Source organism: Pongo abelii, chromosome Y, assembly GCF_028885655.2.
Source record: "Pongo abelii isolate AG06213 chromosome Y, NHGRI_mPonAbe1-v2.0_pri, whole genome shotgun sequence".
NCBI lineage: Eukaryota > Metazoa > Chordata > Mammalia > Primates > Hominidae > Pongo > Pongo abelii.
Window position 1 is genome coordinate 47,519,142 of NC_072009.2, and position 22,765 is coordinate 47,541,906.

Sequence of the window (22,765 nt, forward strand, 5' to 3'; positions counted from 1 at the left end):
AAACCCCCTCTCTGGGCAGCACTTTGGCAAGACAGGAGGCTCACTTCACCGAGGCAATTGGCCTAGATGTATGTCACAATGTCTATCCTGTGCAGTAACCAAATTGTAGAGTGGCCTCACATAGGTGTTGGTCCCAGGAAATATGTCACAATCTCCCTGAGGTCTGAGCCAAGGCAAAAGTGAAGAAACATCACCTAGGTACTGAGCCAAGTGATGTGTTCAATGCTTCCTGTTGGCAGAACCCAAAAAGAAAAATCACATCACCTGAATGCAGTACCCAGTTCTTAGTCACAATGCCCTGTAAGTGTGTGGCCAAGGAAGTAGAAGGGAGTCACATCACTTATATGATGGACCTAGATATATAACAAAATTCCTTCTGTAGAAAGGTTTCAGGCAGATAACTCACATCATCTGGTTGATGGTCCCAGTGACATATGTAAAATTTCCGTTTGAAGGCAGAGCCGCGATGGATGTTATCTATTGCTTAGGTGCTTGCTCCACATATGGCACAATTACTTCTGTGATCTGGGCCCAGAAAATGACTCAAATTATTCATTTGCTGGACAAAGTGATTTGTCCCAATCACACTCTCATATATGTTTGGAAATAAGTTTCACATCCCACACAAGTCCTGGTTTTGTGTATGTGAGTCAATTCTTTCTATAAGTTGGGTCAAAATGGAGGAGTCAAAATCTCAACAATGGACAAGATTCATGTATAAGAGCCACAATCCCCCTTGAACATTGTGGTCCAGGAGGGGAGTCATGGCACCACTGGTGTGCTGAATCCTGGTTCAAATGTTAACCACCTGTGGATCAGGTCCCTGTATGTGCGTAATTATTTCAAACACACACTGCTTTTAATGTGTGAGATTTAGTACCTCATTCCTAGACCCTGCTAATATGTGAGAATTACAATCATTTCAGCTAAAAGAGTCACATTCTTACCTGGTTGCTGGTCTCTGTTATGACACTCTTTGCACCATTAATGCTTTATATGATATACCCGATTATTATAATCCTTCATGACTTTTATACAAGTGAAAAACACAGGGCTTTACCCATGGCCATGAGACTGGCTATGAGAGTCAAAATATTCCTACTGGCTCGGTCCAGGTATGAGAGTTATTTTTGTCCATGCGTGCTTAATCCAGGTATAGGTCAAAATTTCACCTGTAAGCAGGGACAAGGAAAGGGAGTCAACTCAGCTCGACACTGAACCAGTGATGCAGCATAATCTCATTTGTAGGCTGGACCTAGTCAGAAGGGTCACTTCACCTGATTACAGTTTCAAATAATATGCCACGAAGCCCACCATAGAAAGGGAAGAAAAGAGAGGAGAGTCACTCCACCTATGCATGTGCTGGACTCTGCAACATGTAATAACCCTCTCTGTTGGTAGAGTCTAGAATGTGAAGGAGAGTCACATCATGTAGGTTTTTCAGTCAGCGGTATGTCACAATTTGTTTGCTGAGCAAGGTTCAGGCAGGAGATGAGAGTCACACTACCTAGATGTTAAGCCAAACAATATTTCACAATGTCTTCTGGGTGCAGGACACTGTCAGAAGAGACCAATCATCTAGCTTATAGACCCATAGATATGTGATAGTATCCCCTTTTGGCAGGGTCCAGACAGAAGAGTCCCATTATTATGATTCTAACACAGTGATATGTCACAATCCACCCAAGGAAAGGAATTTAAGCCAAATAGTCTCAACACCTAAGCACTAGGCCTATTAATAGGCCAAATCCTCTTGTCTTTGAGAGTGACACTATAAACTCTGAGCTGGGTGTGTATATGAGAGTAACAATTTCACAAATATCCTGGGCTGTTGCATGACTCTCATCAATATTCAAAAGCTTTATACATCATGCATGAGAATTTCAAACCACTCTAAGGCCTTCATGTTTATATGGACTCATGACCTTACATATTCCCCTAAACCCAGGTGTAATAGTCGGCATCTCTTCTATAGGCTGGGTTAGAAATGAGACTCATTTTTATGCCTGTGAGCTGGATCTAGAAATAAGTCACAATCCCACCTGTGGCCAGACCTACATACCGAGGTCACAATTCCAACTTTGTACTGCATTCAATTGTAAAACTCATGTTCTTAACAGTGGCCTTTGGACATGTAGAATGATGACAACACTTGCTTTTACCTGGGTGTGTAATCAAGAATCTCAAACTGAACTCTTCACTGGTCCCTATCAGCAAACTCTCTATACCACCAAAGAAGTTCATACATGATGAGTTAGTGTTGTAAAGCTCTGTGAGCTTGGTACAAATATGCAACTCAGATTTTATGTATTGCCTGAAGCCTAGAAATGAAAGGTAAAATATCTCCTATTGGCTGAATCTCAATATAAATTTGACCATCATGCCTGTGAACTGAAGTCATAGTCCCATTTGCGGGCAGAAAAAGAAGGCCAGAGGGTAACATCACTTAAGTGCTGTGCCAAGCAACATGCCACAATGCCCTTTCTAGGTAGTGTATAGGAATTAGAGTCATGTTAACTGAGTTCTGGACTCAGCAATATGAAGCAATCCATTACATGGAAAAAAACCAAAAAACAAAACAAATAAACAAAAAAAAACCAGCAAAAAGATGAGGGCCAAAACACCTACATAATGGGCCCAGAATCTGTGAAAATACCTTCTCTGGCTCCAGCAAAGTCATGAGTTTTATATTTTCAGGGTACCTGGCCCAGCAGTATGTTATAATATTCTCTACATACAGGACCCATGTAAAAGCGTAACATTATCTGGGTGCTGGGCCCTGCAATAGGCCAAAATTTCTGTTTGTGGGCATGATTTGAGAAAAAAAAAGAGGTGAATCAAATTACCTGATTGCTAGGCTGAACAATATTTCACAATCTCTCCATTGTAAAGACCCAGCAGAAAAAGAGAGTCACTTCCCTCAGTTCATGGGCTCAGAGATATAGCCCAGTGTCCCCAGTAAACAGGGCCCAGGCAGAAAGGGAGAGTCATATCACCTAAATGCTGCCCTAGTTATATGCCAAAATCTTACCTATGGGCAGAAACCAGACTGAAAAGCCACATCACCTGGGTACAACTGCAAGTAATATGTCACCATCCACAGTGGAGACAGGTTTCTTATAAAAATAGATAATGACACCACGTGGGTGCTCTGCTCACCAATATGTAATAATTCCCTCTCCTGACAGAGTCCAGGAAAAAAAGGGGACTTCCATCACCTAGGCTTTGCACTTGATGGTATATAACAGTTTTTTCAGTGAGGAGGATCCAGGCAGGAGGGATGAGTCAAATTACCTAGACTCTAAATCTAGCAATGTGTCACAGTGTCTCCCCTGGGCAAGGTACTGGCAGGAGGGACATATTACATAGCCAATAGGCCTGGAGATACGGGAAAATATCCTCTGTTTGCAGGGCCCTGGAAGAAGAGTCACATTATTTTGATTCTGACCCAGTGATATGTAACAACGCCCTAATGGAATGAAATTTAAACTAAAGGTTCTCAACACCAGGTACTAGTGCAAGAAATATGACAAAATCTCCTCATCTTTAAGGGTGACACCATTAAATGTTAGCTATCTGTGTATAAGAGAGTCACAATCTCATGTGTGTGCTTGCCATTGTATGACACTCTCTATAATACCTGAGAACATTATACAGTATACATGAGAGTTGCAATCCTCTCTGAGACCTACAGGCATTTACAGAATTAAGATTATACATATTGCCCTAAACCCAGGTATGACAGTCAGCATCTCTCCTATAGGCTGGTGTTAAGGAAGAGATCATTATCATGACTGAGAGCTGGCTCCAAAAATGAGTCGCCATCCCACCTGTGACCATATTCATTTATGAAAGTCACAATTCCATCTTTGTGGTGTATTCACTTGTTAGACTCAGGATCTGAACAATGGGCTTTGTAAATGTAGGATGGTAAAAAACTTACTTTCACCTGAGTGTGTAGTCAAGAATCATAATCTTAACTGTTTGCCGAGCACTGTTAAGAAACACTTTGTATCACCCAGGAAGTTTTTATTACATGAGTTAGTGTTGTAAACTACTGTGAGCTTTGTAGAAACATGCAATGAATAACCTGACTCTTTGACCTAAACCCAGTGGTGAAAGGAAAAATATCTCCTGTTGGCTGAATCCCAACATAAGCTTGATCATCATACCTTTGGACTGAAGCAAGGTATTTGTCATAATCCCATTTGTTAGCAACCTATGCAGAATGTTAACATCACTTAGGTTCTTTGTCAAGCAATATGTCATGATGCCCTCTGTAAGCAGCGCCTAGGAAAGAGGGCCACATTAACTGCAGGCTGGAGTCAGCAATATAATACAACCACACATGGAAGAAACTCAGCAAAGTGGTAAGAGCTAAAACACCTAGAAAATGGGCCAAAGATATGTCAAAATACCTTCTGTGGTCCCGGCACAAGCAGGAGAGTCACATCATTAGGTTTCTAGGCCAAGAAATATGCCACAATTTCCTCTTTATGCACAACCTAGGCAGAAGAGCAACTTCATCCGGGTACTAGGCCCTGAAATACGGCAAAAGATCTGTTCATGGGCATTGTTCAGTTACAAGACGAGAGTCACATTACCTAAGTTCTGAGCTCTTCAATATGTCATAATCTTACCATTGTAAAGCCCTAGACAAAAATAGAGTCACATCACTTAGGTCACAGGCTTAGAAATATGGCCCAATATCACCAGTAGGCTGGGTTCAGACAGAAGAAGAGCCATATTACCTAGATGCTTCTTTAGCTATATGTCACAATTTAATATGTGGGCAAAAACCAGGTTGAAGGGCCACATCGCGTGGTCCTCTGTACTGAGATATTCACAAGTCCCCCTAAAAAAGGACCCAGGCAAGAGGGTTACATCAACTAAGTGCAGATTCCATGCTTATATCTCAATACTTCATGTGGGCAGGACCAAGCAGGAAGTCACATCACCTTGGTGATAGGCCCAGAGATAGATGACAAAGCATTTTTGAAAGCATGGCCCTGGCAGAAGAGTTCCATCACCTTTGTGCCTGGCCTAGCAGTATGTCACTATTCAACTGGGCAAGTTTCAAGCAGAAGAGCCATATCACCTACATGATAGGTCCTGTGATATGTCAAATGCCATTTTTTGGGCATAGCCCTGACAAAAGAGCATTATCACTTGTGTGCCTGGCCTAGAAATGTGTCACTAATTTTCCCTGTGTTCAGGGCCCTTTCCAGAGAGGAGAGTGACATCTTCTAACTGATGGACACTCTAATATGTCACAATGATGTCTGCGAGCATGGCACAAGCAAGAATGTAATGTCACCTGTGTGCTGGATCCAATGATGTTATAATTCTGAGTGGAGGGCCCAGGCAAAAGAGTCACATCACTTCAAGGCTGGCTTAGGTAGATATCAAAATCCCATAGGTAGGCTGGAACCAGTCTGAAGGGTGAACTCACACAGGTGCTTGGCAAAGATTTATATCACAGTCATGATGGAATAAAATTCTAGGGCTTAGATTTACAATATCACACATGTTCTACTTTTATGTAGGACAGTTGCCTTCATCATCTGTAATGGTGAAAACCGTTACTGTCAGCTGAATGTGCATATGAGAATCCCAATTTTCTCCATGTGCTAGGCCCTGTTATGATTCTCTGTATACAACACAAGGATGCTATAAAATACGTGTGAATGTTGTAATCTTCTGTGACCTTTTTACCAGAAGGAGATCCTGGATATCACTTATCTCCCTAAGCCTAGTTATAAGAGTCAAAATATTTCCTATTGACTGGGTTCACATATGGGAGTCCTTTTATCACGCATTTTAGATCTATCATGCATTTTAGATGTGTCTACATATATGGCACCATCTCATCTGTGGTAGTTAAACAGGCAGAAAACCACATCACCTATATCCTAAGCCAGAAATACTCCAATTTTTTTTTTGTAGAGAGGGCCCTAACAGAAATGTCACAAAACTTGGGTGCTAGGCTCAGCTCTATGGCATAATGCCCTTTGTGGAGTGTGTCCAGGCAGTAGAGGAGAGTCATATCACCTAAATGATGGGCCCAGAGAGATATCACAAAGCCTCCCCTTTAAAAAGCCCAGACAAGAGACTCATGTCATTTGGGTACAGTGCTTAGAAATGCTACTCTTCACTGGAAGCGGGGTTCATGCAGAAGAGGAGAGTCATGTAACCTAGACAGCGGCTGCAGAGATATGTTATGATCACTTCTGAGAACCTGTTAGGACACGAGAGTAAAATCACAAAGGTTCTTGGCAAAGGTATAGGTCCAAATGTCATCTGTGGGCTATAACAATGCAGGATTATTAAATCACTCAGGAGCTGGGCAAAGGCGTATGTCACAATAGTACCTGTGAAAAGGGGCAGGGATGAGAGTAATGATCCTGCACATGTCCTGGCCATGGGGAAAAGCATCATCATTAGGCTCTTTATCTGGTCTCAGGTAAATGGAACAATATACCTGTGGGCAGAAAGAAAAAGGAAAGTTCCATCACCTTAGTGGATGCTGGTCCAGTGAAACTTCTCAATTGTCCTTGTGGCTAGGACTCTGATAGAAGAGTCACATCATCTGGATGCTGTTTTCAGTGATATATAAAATGCCCCCTGTGAGCAGAACTTAGGCAGGAGAGAAGACAAACTCCACTTAGGCAATTGGCCTGAATATACATCACAACGGCCCCTATGTGTAGGATCAAGGCAGGGGAGTAACCTTGCTTTGGTGCTAGGTTCAGCAATATGTTACAGTCTCTCTGGCAGTCAGGGCACAGGCAAGAGGAAAGAAACATCACCTAGTTGCTGAGCCAAGTAATATGTTACAAAGCTTCCTATTGGCAGAAACTTCATCCCCCAAAAAAGTCACATCACCTGGGTGCAGTACCTAGTTCTGTGTCACAATCCACCAGAAGTGCAGGGCCAAGACAGTAGAAGGAAGTCATATCACTTAAGTAATCCACTTAAATAAAAACCACAGTGCTCTCTGTAGGCAGGCTTCAGGCCAAGATTTCACATCAGCCAAGTGCTGGTCTCAGTGATATGTAAAAGTACCCTATGTTTCATTACCAAAAAAGATGTTACTTATTGCTTAGGTGCTTGGTGCACGTAAGTCACAATTTTAACTGTGCTCTGGGCCTGGAAAGGAGAGTCAAAACACTCAGATTCTGTGCAAAGTTATACTTCTCAATTACACACTCAAAAATGTTCAGAAATAAGTTTCACAGTCCCACACAAGTCCTGGCTTTGGGTACGAGGGTCAACAAGTCCTATAAGTTGGGTTGAAGTACAGGTGTCACAATCTCAAAAACAGGAAAGATCCATATGTAAGAGCCTCAATCCCACTTGAAGATTGTGTTCCAGTAGGAAAGTCAAAGTACCATAGGTTGGCTAAATCATAGTTCAAACATCACCAAACCACCTATGGATCAGATTCATGTATGAGAGTAACAATTTCAAGCTTCAACTGCTTATGTGTGTGAGATTTACTATCTCATTTGTAGGCTCTGTACATGTGTGAAAATGAAAATCGTGTCAGTTGTGTATGCATCCAAGAGTCACAATAGAACCTGGTTGCCGGTACCTGTTATGAAACTCTTGCCTGAATAGTATAATTTCCTGTGAATTATTACAGGTGGGTGATCTAGGACATTACTCATGGCCTTAAGACTGCCTGTGAAAGTCAAATATCTCCCACTGGCTAGGTCTAGGTATGAAAGTTATTATTGTGCATATGAGCTGAATCCAGGTATACATCGCAATTTCACCTTTGGACAGAGACAAGACAGAAGAGTTACATTATTTGGGTGCTGAGCAAGGGATACATTATAACTTCCTTTTCAGTCAGGACCCAGTCAGAACAGTCATATCACCTGGATACAGTCTCAGATAATATTATCATGACAACTAAACACTGGGTTGAAAAATAGAGGATTGCCACACCCCTAGGTGCTCGGCTCAGCAACATATTATTATTTCCTCATTAGCAGAGTACAAGCCAAACTCATTGGCAGAGTCCAAGACAAAGAAGAGAGTCACATCACCTAGGTTTTGCACTCAGTGGTATGTCACAATTTCTTCAGTGGCCAGAATCCAGGCAGGAGTGGAGAGCCACATTACCTAGATACTATAGAGATATGTCCCAGAGCCCTCTGTGGCAGGGCACTGGCATGAGAAACACATCACCTAGCTGGTAGGTCCACAGATATGTGATAATATCTCCTGTTGGCTGGGTCCAAGAAGAAGTCTCACATTATTAGGATTCTGACCCAGGGATAATTCACAATGCACCTATCGGCAAGAATTTAAGCCAAAATTCTCAACACTTGGTTACCAGGCCTAGTGATAAGACACACTCTCCTCATCTTTTAGGGTGACACCTTTAACTTTCAGCTAAGCTTGAATATTAGAGTCACAATCTCACATGTATGCTGGGCCAATGTATGACACTCTTTACATCCAAGGGCTTTATAAAACCTGCATGAGGGTGCAAACCTCTCAGCGACCTTCATGCTCATATGGATTCAAAATTTTACATATTGCCCTCAATTCAGATTTGATAGTCAGCATCTCTTTTATAGGTAGGGTTAAAGGAGAAGAGCCATTATTATCCCACCTCCAGACAGATCCACATATAAATTCACAGTTCCAAATTTGTGCCATATTCCACAGTCAGCATTGTGTATGTAGGAGGGTGATAACACTTAATTTTACCTGGGTGTGTAACCAATAGTCCAAATCTGAACTTTTTACTGGGCCCTGTTATGAAAGTTTTTACCACCAATGAATTTATACAATATAAGTCAGTGTTGTAATCTTCTTTGGGCTTCGTACAGATATGCAACCCAGGACTTACCTATTGCCCTAAATCCAAGGATGAGCGGCATAATATATCCTATTTTCTGAATTCCAGTATAAAGATGATCATCATGTATATGAACTGAATCGAGATACATGTCACAATCCCATTTGTATATAATAATAATAATAATAATAATAGTAATAATAAAAAACAGAAAGGTAACACCAGTTAGATGCTGTGCCAAGCAATATGACTCCGTGCCTTCTCTAAGCAGGGTATAGAAAATTGGGTCAAATTAACTGGGTGCTATACCCAGCAATATGACATCATTTAATGTGACAAAAAGCCAGAAAAGTTATGAGAGCCAAAACACTTACATAACGGACCCAAGATATGTCAATATACCTTCAGTGTCTCCAGCACAGACAGGAGAGTCACATCATAATGGTGCTGGGCACAGCAATAGGAAATATGCCATAATTTCCTCTTTTTACAGAAACCAGGCAGAAAAGTAACAATATCTGGGTCTTGGGCCCTGTAATAGGTCAAAATTCCTTTTAAGGGGGACATGGTTTGGGAAATAGAAAAGAGTCATATATCCTGAGAGCTGAGCTCAGCAATGTGTCAAAATCATCCTATTGTGAGGCCCAGGCAGAAATAGAGAGTCACATCACTTAGGCCATGAGCTCAGAGATATGTCCCAATGTCCCCAGTAGGCAGAGCTCAGGCAGGTGAGGAGAATTATATCAACTAGGTGCTTTTGTAGGAATATGTCACAGTGTAATGTGTGCACAGAAACCAGACAGAAGAGCCACATCACTGGGGGCTGGGTCCTGACATATGTCACAAGGCTAACTAAGGACAGCACCCAGGTAAAAGTGTTACATCACCTAGGTGCATGTTCTCTGCTCATGCCACAATGCTCCATGTCTGTAGGGCCCAATTTGGGAGTCACCTCACTGAGGTGATAGGCACAGGGATATGTCATAATAACCTCTAGGAAGCATAGCTCTGTCAAAGAGTAACGTCACCTATGAGTCTGTCCTAGAAATATATCATTCTCTAGGTTGGCAGTGCCCAAGCAGAAAAGCCATATAACATAGGTGATAGGCCCAGAGATATGTCACAATGCCTTTTTTGGGGACATATTTCTGGAAAAACAGTACCCTCACCTGTGTGCCTGGCCTTGCAATAAGTAACTATCCTTCCTTTGTCCAGGGCCCATTCCATGGAGGAGATTTACATAACCTATAGTTGGACACAGAAATATGTCATAATAATTATGATGGGCATGGCACACACAAAAATGTAACATCCCCTGCATGTTAGATCAAGTGATATTTCACAATCCTTACTGAGAGAAGGGCCCAGGCACGAGAGTCACATCACCTCGAGATTGGCCTAGATAGATATCACAATCCCATAGATAGTCTGGAACAAGTCTGTAGAGTCAAATTACACAGGTGCTCAGCAAAGATCTATATCACAATCACATTGTCAGAAAATCCCACAGATGAGATTTATAATATGACACATGTCTTATCTTCATATGTGACAGCTGGTTTCATCCATGTGAGAAGATGACAGCTTTACTGTCAGCTAGGTGTTCCTCCAAGACTCAAAATTTCTCCTGTGTGCTGAGCCCTGCTTTCACTCTGTCTGTATAACCCAGACTTTGTAAAATATGTGTGACTGTTGTAATCATTTGTGACCTATGCAGAAGGTGATCCAGGACATCACAAACATCTGTAAACTTATTTGTAAGAGTCAAAATATCCTCTGTGGGCTGAGTCCACATATGAGAGTCACTGTTATTTCTGTGAGCTGTGCCTAGGTATACATATATATATATACACATAAATATATCTGTTATATATATATATACATATATATATCTGTTTTATGTATATATACATATATATCTGTTTTATATATATATACACACATATATCTGTTATATATATATATCTGATATACATATATATCTGATATATATAGCTGATATATATATCTGATATATATATATCTCTCTGATATATATATATATATATATATATATATATATATATATATATATTCTCTGTTTACACCACAATACTCCATGTCTGTAGGGCCCAATTTAGGAGTCACTTCACTGAGGTGATAGGCACAGGGTTATGTCATAATAACCTCTATGAAGCATAGCTCTGTCAAAGAGTAACATCATCTATGAGTCTGTCTCAGACTTTATGTATATATATAAAACACTCTCTGTGGTTATAAGGCAGGCAGAACAGCCACATCACCTAAATTCTTGGCCAGAAATATTCCAATATTCTCCTTGTAGGCAGGATCCTGTAGAAATGCCACATAACTTGTGTGCTAGATCCAGCTTGGTGCACAATGTCCTTTATTGGCAGCGTCCAAGCAGGAGAGGAGAGCTGCCATATCAGGTAAATGATGTAACACAAAATATATCATTATGCCTCCTCTTGACAGGGCCCAGGCAAGAGAGTCATATCATTTGGATGCAGTGTTTAGAAGTGATACAGTTACCAAAGAAAATCATGTACAGGCAGGAGAGAACAGTCATGTAACTTATGTGATGGAGCAGAAATATGTTACAATCACTCCTGTGGATAGTATTAAGATAACACAGTCAAATCATGAAGATGTTTATACCAAGGATTTGTCAAAATCTCATTTTGATGCTATCGCTATGCAGAATTATTAAATCATTAAATAGCTGGGCAAAGGTATATGTCACAGTTACACTTGTATATAGCTTTAAGAATAAGAGTCACTGTTCTGCACATGTCCTGGCTCCAGATGCATGTGTTGTTATTAGGCTTTTATTATGGTCTCTTGTATAAGGCACAACATTGGCAGTGGCCAGAGAGAAGACAAGGAAATCTCATCAGCTACATGGGTGTGGATTCAGTGAGAAGTCACAGTCTACTTTGTGGACAAGACCCTGGCAGGAGAGTCAAATCACCTGGATGCTGGTATCAGTGAAATATCAAAACCTCTTCTCTGGGCAGGATTTTTGCAAGAGAGGAGACTCACTTCACCTGGGCAATTGGCCTAGCTATTTTTCACAATGCTTCTTATGTGCATTACCAAGGCTGGAGAGTGACCTCACAAGGGTCCTGGGACCCAGAAATATGTCACAATCTCCCTGTGATCAGGGCCTAGGAAAATGCAAAGAAACATCACCTACATTCTGAGCTAAGTGATATGTTACAATGTTCCTGTTGGCAGAACCCAAAAAGGACAATGATCACCTGGACACAGTTTCTCCTTATGTGTCAAAAGGCACTGTAAGTGCTGGGCCAAGGCAGTAGAAGGAAGTCACATCAATTCATGGTGGATGTAGATATAAAACACGATTCTTCTTGTAGGCAGGTTTTAGGCAGATAATTCACATCACCTGGGTGATGGTCCCAGTGATATATGAAATTGCCCTTTGCAGGCAAGGCCAAAGAAGGTATTATACATTTCTTTGGTGCTTGTTCAACATATGGCACTATTTAATCTGTGTGCTGGGCCTAGAAAAGAGAGTCAGATTATTCATGTGCTGGACATGGTTACCTGTCCCAATCACACTCTCAGATATGTTTGGAAATAAGTTTCACATGCCACACAACACCTGGTTTCCTGTACGAGTCAACTCTTTCTATAAGGTAGATCTTAGTAGAGGAGTCACAGTCTCAACAATGGTCAAGATTCATGTGTAGGAGCCCCAATCCCACTTGAAGATTTTGTTCCAGTAGGGAAGACATAACACCACAGGTGTGCTGAATCATGGTTCAAACTTTACCAAACCACCTGTGAATCAGATCTATGTATAAGAGTAATTATTTAAAATTTGACTGTTTTTTATGTGTGAGATTAATATCTCATTCCTAGGCCCTGTTCACTTGTGAGAATGATAATCATGTCAGCTAGGTGTGCATTTAAAAGTCCCATTCTCAGTTCATTTCTGGCCTCTGTTATGACAATAATTGTACAATTAAGGCTGTATATGATATACCTGAGTGTTATAATCCTTTGTGAACTTTATACAATTGAAAAACCCAGGACATAACCCATTGTCATGAGACTGGCTATGAGAGTCAATTATCTCTACTGGCTGGGTCCAGGTATGAGAGTTATTATTCTGCATGTGTGCTTAACCCAGATATATGTCAAAACTTGATCTGAGACCAGGGACAAGAAAGGAAAGTCACATTACCTGGGTGTTGAGCCATTTATACAGTATAGTATTATTTGAAGGCTGGGCATAGTCAGAAGTGTCAGCTTTATGCTGGTCCAGTGATACAATATAATCTTGGTGATGTGACAGCCTCAAAGATTATGTCACCAAGCACACTATTGACAGGAAAAAAAGAAAAACAGGAGTGTCACTCTACTCTACCTAAGTGCTGGGCTTTGCAAACTGTAATAATCTGCTGGCTTGGCAGAGTCTAGAGTATGAAGGAAAGCCACATCACATAGATTTTGCAATCAGCGGTATGTCACAACTTCCTTGGTGAGCTGGACCCAGGTAGGAGAGCAGAGTCACATGAACTAGATGTTCAGTTAATACTTTCCAATGTCCTCTGGGGGCAGGGAACATGCAGGAGAGAAAATTCCCCTACTTATAGCTCCAGAGATATGTGATAATATCCCCTGTTGGCAGGGTCCAGACAGAAGAGTCACATTATAATGATATGAACCCAGTGATACGTCACAATGCACTCATGGGAAAGAATTTATGCCAAAATATCTCAATAGCTGGGTACATGGCCTAGTGATGTACCAAATTTTGTTGCCTTTGAGGGTGACACCATTAACTGTGAACTGGCTGTGTATACGAACATAACAATTTCATGTGTTTCCTGGGCTTTGATTGACACTCTATGACATTTGAAGGCTTTATACAGCATGCATGGGAGTTGCAAACCACTCTGAGGCCTACATGCTTGTATGGATTCTTGATCTTACATATTACCCTAAACTCAGGTATAATAGTCAATATCTCTTCTGTAGTCTGGGTTCAAGGATGAGACACTTTATTATGCCTGTAAGCTGGATCCAGAAATGAGTCACCATCCCACCTATGGCCAGATCCACATATGAAGGTCACAATTCAGATTTTGTACTGTATTCACTTGTTAGACTCAAGACCTTAACAGTGAGGTTTGGACTTATGGAATAGTGACAATGTTTGCTTTTACTTGGTTGTGTAATTGAGAGTCCCAATCTGAATTTTTGCTAGTCCCTGTCATGAAACTCTCTGTACTGCACACGTTTATACATTATGAGGTAGTGTTGTAAAGGTCTTTGAGTTTGGTACAAATATGCAACCCACAACCTCACCTATTGCCTAGTTCTAGTGATAAAAGGCAAAATATCTCCTTTGGCTGATTCCCAGTGTAATTTAGACCATCATGCCTGTGAACTGAAGTAAGATATATGTCATAGTCCCATTTGTGGGCCAAAACTAGGCAGGGGTGTAACATCACTGTGCTGTGCCAAGCATCATCTCACAATGCCATCTCTAGGCAGTGTATAGGAATTAAAGTCATATTAACTGGGTACTGGACCCAGCACCATGACACAATCCCATATGTAGAAAAAGAATGGGCAAAACATCAGAGCCAAGACACCTACAGAATTAGCTCAGTATATGCCAAAATGCCTTCTGCAGCTGCAGGAAAGCATGATAGTCACATTTTTTAGTGTGCTATTATTATATATTATTATATGCCATAATTCTCAGTGTATGCAAAATCCGGGCAAAAGAGTAACCTTATATGTGTGCTGAGCCCTGCAAGAAGTCAAAATTTCTGTTTGTTTGTATGGTTCAAGAGAAACGGGAGTCAATAAATCTGAGTGCTGGGCTCAGCAATATGTCACAATGCCCTCATTGCAAAGATCAGGCTGAAGAAGAGACTCGCTTCACTTAGGTCTTGGGCTCAGAGATAGATCCTACTCTCCCAGTAGGGCAGGGCATGGGCTGCTTTCCTAGTTGTATGTCACAATCTAACATGTGAGCAGAAATCAGGCTGAAGAGCCACATCACCTGGGTAGAGCCTCAAGTAACATGTCACCATGCCCAACATAGACAGATTTGATGAAAAATACAAATAAAAAAAGAATCACAACACCTGGGTGCTGGGCTCAGCAATATGTAGTAATTCCCTGTCTTGGAAGAGTCCAGGACAAATAGGAGAGTCATGTCACCTAGATTTTGCACTCAGTTGTATGTCACAATTTATTTGGTGGGCAGGTTCCAGGCAGGAGCATTACCTAGGTGCTATATCTAGTGATATATCACAATGTCCCCTGTGGGCAATGCACTGGGAGGAGAGACATATCACCTAGCCAATAGGCTTGGAGGTGTGTGAAAATATCCCCTGTTTTAAAGGCCCTGGCAGAAGAGTCCCATTATCATTATTCTGACCCAGTGATATGTGACAATGCCCTTTTGGAAAGGAATTTAAACAAAAATGTCTCAACACTGGGGTATGATGCCAAGTGATATGACACAATCTCTTCACCTTTAAGGGTGAAACAATTAATGGTTAGCTAGTTGTTTATACGACAGTCACAATCTCATGTGTGTGCTGACCCTTGTATGACATTCTCTGCAATATCTGGGAACATTATACAACACGCATGAGAACTGAAAACCTCTCTGAGGCCCACAAGCTTATATGAATTCACGATCTTACATATTGCCCTAAATCAAGGTATGACACTCAGCACCTCTCCTGTAGGCTGGCTTCAGAGATGAGACCATTTTTAAGTCTGTGACCTGGGACCAGATATGAGTCAGCATCCCACCTGTGACAAGATTAGCTTTTGAAAATCACAACTCCAACTTGGTCCTGTATTCACTTGTTAGACTCAGGACCTTAACAATGAGATTTGTAAATGTGAGAAGATAACAACTTTTACTTTCATTTGAATGTGTAGTGGAGACTCACCATCTCAACTTTTTGCTGGGATCTGTTATAAATATCTCTGTACCACACTGGAAGGTTTTATGATATGAATCAGTGTTGTAAATTTCTCTGAGCTTTATATAAATATGCAATGAAGGGACTAACTTATTGATCTAAACCTAGTGATGTGAGGCAAAATATCTCCTGTTGGCTGAATCCCAATATAAGCTTGATCATCATGCTTTTGAATGGAATCAAGGTATCTGTCATAATTCCGTTTGTGGGCAAAATCTAGGCAGAAGGTTAACATCACTTAGGTGCTGTGCCAAGCAATGTGTCACTATACTCTATCTAGGCAGGGCCTAGGAAAGAGGGTCACATTAACTGGGGGCTGGAACCAGCAATATGATACAACAACACGTGGAAGAATACCAGCAAAGTTATGGGAGCCAAAACACATACAGAAAGGGAAAAAGATATATCAAAATACCTTCTGTGGCTCTGGCACAAGCAGGAGAGTCATATCATTAGGGGACTGGGCCAAGCAACGTGCCCTAATTCCCTCTTTATGTGTGACCTAGGCAGAAGAGTAACATCATCCAGGTGTTGGGCCCTGAAATACAGCAAAAGTCTTGTTTGTGGGGGTTGTTCAGCAACCACACAAGAGTTACCTTACCCAAGTGCTGGACTCATCAACATTTCACAATCTTCTTATTGTCAAAGCACAGAGAGAATAAGAGAGTCACATCACATAGGTTGTGTGCTCAGAGATACGGCCAAATGTCACCAGTAGGCAGGGATCAGGCAGAAAAAGAGAATCATATCATCTAGGTGCTTCTTTAGGTATATGTCACACTTTAATATGTGGGAAAAAACAAGGCTGAATACCATATCACGTGGTCCTGGGTCCTGAGATATTCATAAGCCCCCCTTAGAAAAGGACCCAGTCAAGAGAGTTACATCACATAAGTTCAGGTTCCACATACATGTCACAATGCTCCATGTGGACAGGGCCAAGCAGGTAGTCACATCACCTAGGTGATAGGCATAGAGATATGTCACGAAGCTTTTCTTTTTTTTCTTTGTTTCTTTCCTTTTTTTTTTTCTGAGACAGAGGCTCACTCTGTTGCCCAGAGTGGAGTGCAGTGGCACCATCTGGGCTCACTGCAAGCTCTGGCTCCTGGGTTCACGCCATTCTCCCACCTCAGCCTCCCAAGTAGCTGGGACTTCAGGCACCTGCCATGGCACCCAGCTAATTTTTTGTACTTTTAGTAGAGATGGGATTTCACTGTATTAGCCAGGATGGTCTTGATCTCCTGACCTCGTGATCCACCTGGCTTGGCCTCCCAAAGTGCTGAGATTATAGGCAAAAGCCAACACACACAGCCACAAAGCTTTTCTTAAAGCATGTCCCTGGCAAAACAGTACCATCACCTTTGTGTCTGGCCTAGCAATATGTCACTCTTCAAGTGGGCAGATCCCAAGCAGAAGAGCCATATTACCTGCATGATAGGCCCTTTGATATGTCAAAATGCCCTCTTTTCATGGCCCTGGCAAAAAAAAAAAAAAAGTATCATCACCTGTGTGCCTGGCCTATGAATATGTGACTATCCTATCCTATGTGCAGTGCCCATTCCAGAGAGGACAGTTACATCTTTTAAATGATGGACACAATAATATGTCACAATGATGTCTGTGTCATGGTGCAGTCCAGAATATAACATTACCTGGTTACTGCATCCAGTGATGTCAAAATTCTTACTGAGAGCAGGGCCCAGGGAGAAAAGTCAAACCACTTCAAGGTTGGCCCTGGGAGATCTCAAAATTTTATATGTAGGCTTGAATCGATCTTCAGGATGAAATCACAATGGTGCATGACAAAGATTTATATCACAGTCATGATGGAATAAAATTCTAGAAATTAGGTTTACAATACCACACATGTCCTATTTTCATGTAGAAGAGTTGCCTTCATCCATCTATGAAAGTGAAAGTTCTTGCTGTCAGCTGGGTTTGCCTATGAGACTGACAATTTTCTCTGTGTGCTAGGCCTTGTTATGGAATTCTTTATACAACAGATGGGTGTAACAAAACATGTGTGAGTGTTGTAAACTTCTGTGACATTTTTACCAAGAAGAGATCATTGACATCTCTTATATTCCTAAACCTAGTTATAAAAGTCAAAATGTCTTCTATTGGCTGGGTTCACATATGAGAGTCACTATCATGGCTGTTAGTTGTGCCTAGGTATATGCTACCATGCCCTCTGTGGTTATTAAATGGGCAGAAAAACCACATCACCTAAACCATGAGCCAAAAATGTTCCAATATTTTATTTGCAGGAAGGGCCATAACAGAAAAGCCACAAAATTTGGCCATAGGCACAGGTCATTGGCATAATGTCCTTGCTGGAAAGTGTCCACACAGGAGAAGAGAGCCATATAACCAAAATGGTGGGCCCAGAGAAAGGTAACAATACCTCCTGCTGAAAGGGCCCAGGCAAGAGGATCATGTCATTTAAATGCAGTGCTTAGAAATGCCACACTCTTCACTGGAAGCAGAGTTCAGGCAGGAGAGAAAAGTCAAATAACCTAGATGATGGGTCCAGAGATTTGTTAGGATACCTCTGAGGACACTGTTAAGACAGGCAAGTCAAATCACCAAGGTTTTTGACCAATGTGTATATCAAACTGTTATCTCTAGGCTGTAAATAGGCAGGATTATTAAATCACTCAGCAACATGGCAAAGGTATATGCTACAACACCACCTCTGGAGAGGTTCAGGGATGAGAGTCACCATCCTACAAATGTTCTGGCTCCAGGTACCAGAGTTGTTATTAGAATTTTTATCTTCTCTCAAGTATATGGCACAATGTCACCTGTGGGCAGGGAGAAGAAAGGAAAGTCACATCATCAGAGTCGGTGCTGGTCCATGAAATGTCACAATCCTTCTTGTGGGTAGGACTCTGGAAGAAGTTTCACATCACCTGGATGCTGATTTCAGTGGTATATCTAAATTCCCCCTGTGGACAAAGCATAGGAAGGAGAGGAGAAAAACTGCTTCCTAGGCAACTAGCCTGGATACATGTCACAACTGTCCCTATGGGCAGGAAAATGCAAGAGAATGACTTCACCTTTGTGCTGAATTCAGCAATATGTTACAATCTCTCTGGTGGTCAGGGCTCAGGCAAGAGAGAAAAAAAAATCACCTAGGTGCTGAGTTAAGTGATATGTTACAAATATTTCTATTGTCAGAACTCCACCCAAAAACGAGTCACATCACCTGGGTGCAGTATCCTGTTATGGGTCACTAGGCACCATAAGTGGAGGACCAAGGCAGTAGAAGGAAGTGACATCACTTACATGATAGAACTAGATAAAAGCCATAATGCTCTTTGTAGGTGTGTTTCAGGTCAAGATTTTACATTAGCTGGGCGCTGGTCCCAGAGATGTGTAAAAGTGCCCACCGTCGCATTGCCAGAAAGGTTTTATACATTGCTTAGGTGTTTGGTGAACATATGTCACAATTTCAACTGTCCTCTGGGCCTAGATAAGAGATGCAAAACCCTCATAGGCTGGGCAAAGCCATATTTCTCAATCATACACTCAAAAATGTTCAAAAGTAAATTTCACAGTCCCACACTAGTCCTGCCTTCAGGTATGAGAGTTAATACCTCCTATCAGTTTGGTTAAAGTACAGGAGTCACCGTCTCAACAATGGGCAAGATCCACAAATAACAGCCCCAAATCTGGCCAGGCACTGTGGTTCATGCCTGTAATCCCAGCACTTTGGGAGGCTAAGGTGGGTGGATCACCTGACGTCAGGGGTGGCCAACATGGTGAAACCCCACCCCTACTAAACATACAAAAAATTAGCCGGGCACGGTGGCAGGTGCCTGTAGTCTCAGGCACTCAGGAAGCTGAGGCAGAGGAATCACTTGAACCCAGGAAGCAGAGGTTGCAGTGAGCCGAGATGGCACCACTGCACACCAGTCTGGGCAATAAGAGCAAAACTCTGTCTCAAAACAACAACAACAACAACAAAATGTCCCAATCCCACTTGAAGATTGTGTTCCAGTAGGAGAGTCAAAGCACCATAGGTCTGCTGAGTCATGCTTCAAATGTCACCAAGCCACCTGTGGATCAGATTCATGTTTGAGAGTAACAAAAATTTCTACTGCTTATGTGTGTGAAATTTAATATCTGATTTGTAGGCTTTGTTCATGTGTGAGAGTGACAACTGCCTCAGCTGGGTGTGTGTCCAAGATTCCCAATAGCCCCTGGTCGCTGGTGCCTCTTATGACATCTTTTGTACCACTCAGACTTTATGTGATATGACAGAGTAGCATACTTTTCTATGAATTCTTACAGACGTGAGATTGAGGAATTTAACCATGGCAGAAAGACTAAGGGAATCAAAATAAATTCCCTGGCTGGGTCTAGGCATGACAGTTATTATTGTGCATATGAGCTGAATCCAGGTCTATGTCACAATTTCACCTTTGGGCAGAGACAAGAGAAGAGTCACATCATCTGCGTCCTGAATCAGGGGAACAGTATAATCTCCTTTTAGGCAGGACCCAATCATAAGAATCATATCACCTGGGTACAGTCTCAAATAATATGTCAATATGCCCACTGTATACAGGATTGAATAAATAGTGGATAGTCACATCTCCTAGGTGCTGGGCTCAATAACATGTTATAATTCCCTCTTTTGGCAGAGTCCATAACTAAGGGGAGAGTCATATCACCTAGGTTTTGCACTCAGTGTTCTGCAACAATTTCTTCAATGGGAAGGATCCAGTCAGGAGGATAGAGGCACATTACATAGATGCTATATCTAGTAATACGTCCAAATGTTCTCTGTGGGCAAGACATTGGCAGGAGAGACACATTCCTGAGCTGAAAGACACAGAGATGTTCAATAACATCCACTGTTTGCAGGGCTCAAGAGAAGAATTACATTATTATGATTCTGACTAAGTGATATGTAACAATGCATTCAAGAAAAGGAATTTGAGGCAAAAAGTATCAAAACCTGGGCACTAGGTCTAGTGATATGACACAATATCTTCATCTTTGAGGGTAACAACTTTAAATTTTGGCTGACCATGTACATTAGTGTCACAATCTCATGTGTATGCTGGGCCAATATATTACACTCTCTAAAATACCCGTGGGGTTTATGAAACCTGCGTGAGAATTGCAAATGTCTCTGAGGCCTACTTGCTCATAGGGACTCACAATCATACATATCATCCTAAACCTAGGTTTGGCAGTCAACATCTCTCCTATAGGCAGGGTTAAGGAGGAAGACCAATTATTAAGGCTGTGAGCTGGGTCCAGAAATGAATCATCATTTTCCCTGTGGCCAGATCCACATATAAAAGTCACAATTCATACTTTGTGCTGTATTCCCTTGTTAGACTCAAGATCTCAACAGTGGGCACTGTAAATGCGGAATGGTGACAACTTTTATTTTCAACCAGTTGTGTAAGTGAGAGTCATAATCAGAACTTTTTGCTGGGCCCTGTTATGAAACTCTCTACCAACAAAGAGTTTATACAATGTGAGTTACTCTTGAAAGATTCTATGAGCTTGGTACAAATATGCATTCCAGGATTAAACCTATTGCACTAAGCCTGATGATGAAAGGCAGAATATCTTTTATTGGGTGAATTCCAATATAAAGTTCACATCATGTCTGTGAAGCGGACTTAAGTATATGTCATAATCCCTTTTGTGAGCAAAAGCTAGGCAAGAGGGTAATATTACTTAGGTGCTATGCCAGGCAATATGTGACAATGCCTTCTCTAGGCAGGGTATAGGAAATTTGGTCATATTGACTGAGTGCCGGACCCAGCAATAAGACACCATCCCACATGTGGAAAAAAAACCTAGCCAAGTGATGAGAGCCAAAGCACCTATCTAATGGGCACAAGATATATCAACATATTTGACTCCAGCACAGGCAGGGAGTCAAATTATAAAAATGCTGGGCCCAACAATGTGCAATGTGCCATAATTTTCTTTTTGTTCAGTACCCAAGTAGAAAAGTAATATCACCTGGGTGCTGGACCCTGTAATAGGTCAAAATTCCTTTTTGTGGGCATCATTCGGGAAAAAGAGGAGAGTCACATATCGTGAGTGCTCTGTTCAACAATGAGTCAGTATCCTTATTTTGAAGGCCCAGGCAGAAAAAAATAGTCCCATCACTTCAGTCTTGGTCTCAGTCATGTGTTTCAATAGCCCCTTTAGGCATGGCACAGGCAGATTAGGAGAGTCATATCACCTAGGTGCTTCCCTAGGAATATGTCACAGGGTAACATGAGGACAGAAACTAGGCAGAAGAACCACATAACTTGGGTGCTGGGTCCTGAGATATGTCATGAGGCTCTCTTGGGACAACACCTAGGCAAGAGGCTTACATCACCTCGGAGTAGGTTCTCTGCTTATGCCACACTGCTTCATAGGGGTAGTGCCCAAGGAGCAAGTCACTTCACCTAGGTAATGGGCTTAGAGATATGTGACAATGTCCTCTATAAAGTATGGCCCAGGCAAAAGAGTACCATCACCTGTGTGCTTGACCTAGAAATGTATCAGTCTCCAGGTTGGCAGGGCCCAAGCAGGAGAGCAGCATAACCTCCATGATAGGCTCAGAGCTATATCACAATGACCTTTTTGGGCATGACTCTGGCAAAAAGCACCTATGCCTTTGTGCCTGGGCTTTCAATATGTCACTATTCTTTCTCTGTGCAGAGAACATTCCAGAGAAGAGAGTTACATCATCTATCAGGTGGACACAGGCATCTGTCACAAGAATTGTCGTGGGCACCATGCAGGCAACAATGTAACATCACCTGGATGCAAGATCCAGTGATATATTACAATCCTTACTTAGAGAACGGCCCAGGCAGAAGAGTCACATCACCTTGAGCTTGGCTTGGCCTAGGTAGATATCAAAATCCCATATATGTGCTGGAACAAGCCTGGGGAGGCAAACTACACAGGTGCATGGCAAAGATTGATGTCACAATCA

General features: G+C 41.8%; 1 pseudogene; it reads right to left on the minus strand.

The window, feature by feature from the left end:
* Positions 1-512: 512 nt before the first annotated feature.
* LOC129053287 (uncharacterized) overlaps positions 513-22,765 on the minus strand; it is a 55,414-nt pseudogene continuing 33,161 nt past the window's right edge.